General features: G+C 39.8%; 1 pseudogene; it reads left to right on the top strand.

Moving 5' to 3' along the window:
- Positions 1-283: 283 nt before the first annotated feature.
- LOC105535024 lies at positions 284-676 on the top strand (annotated as a pseudogene).
- The last annotated feature ends 498 nt before the right edge of the window (positions 677-1,174 follow it).

Raw genomic sequence — 1,174 nt, forward strand, 5'->3', positions numbered from 1 at the left:
ATGAAATACCATCTCACACTGGTCAGAATGGCAATTATAAAGTCAAAATAGTAACAGATGCTGGCAAGGTTATGGAGAAAGGAATGCTTATACATTGTTTGTGGGAGTGTAAATTATTTCAACCATTGTGGAAGACAATGTAGTGATTCCCCAAAGACCTAAAGACAGAAACACCATTTGACCCAGCAATCCCATTACTGGGCATATACTCAAAGATATATAAATCATTCTACTGTAAAGACACATGCTCGTCCTCTTTCTGCCATCTTTCTGCACCGCCACAATGGTGCGCATGAATGTCCTAGCTGATGCTCTCAAGAGGATCAACAATGCGGAAAAGAGAGGCAAACACGAGGTGCTTATTAGGCCGTGCTCCGAAGTCATTGTCTGGTTTCTCATTTTGATGATGAAGCATGGTTACATTGGCGAATTTGAAATCATTGATGATCACAGAGCTGGGAAAATTGTTGTGAACCTCACAGACAGGCTGAACAAGTGTGGAGTGATCAGTCCCAGATTTCATGTGCAACTCAAAGATCTAGAAAAATGACAGAATAATCTGCTTCCATCCCGCCAGTCTGGTTTCATTATACTGACAACCTCAGCTGGCATCATGGACCATGAGGAAGCAAGACAAAAACACACAGGAGGGAAAATCCTGGAATTCTTTTTCTAGGGATGTAACACATATATTTACAAATAAAATGCCTCATTAAAAAAAAAAAACATACATGCACATGTATGTTCACTGCAACACTATTCACAATAGCAAAGACATGGAATCAACCTAAATGCCCGTTAATAATAGGTTGCATAAATAAAATGTGGAACATATATACTGTGGAATACTAGGCAGCCATAGAAAAGAATGAGATCATGTCTTTTGCAGGGAAATGGATGGAGCTGGAGGCCTTAACCTTAGCAAACTAACACAGGAATAGAAAACCAAATACTGCGTATTCTCACTTATAAGTGAGATCTAAATTATGAGAACACATGGATACATAGAGGAGAACAACACACACTGGGGCCCACAGGAGGGTGAAGGGTGGGAGGAAAGAGAAGATTTTTTTACAATAACTAATAGATACTAGGCTTAATACCTGGGTGATGAAATAATCTGTACAACAAGCCCCTATGAAACAAGTCTTCCTGTGTAACAAACCTGCACCTG

Source organism: Mandrillus leucophaeus, unplaced genomic scaffold, assembly GCF_000951045.1.
Source record: "Mandrillus leucophaeus isolate KB7577 unplaced genomic scaffold, Mleu.le_1.0 Scaffold1404, whole genome shotgun sequence".
In the NCBI taxonomy this organism is placed as follows: Eukaryota; Metazoa; Chordata; class Mammalia; order Primates; family Cercopithecidae; genus Mandrillus; species Mandrillus leucophaeus.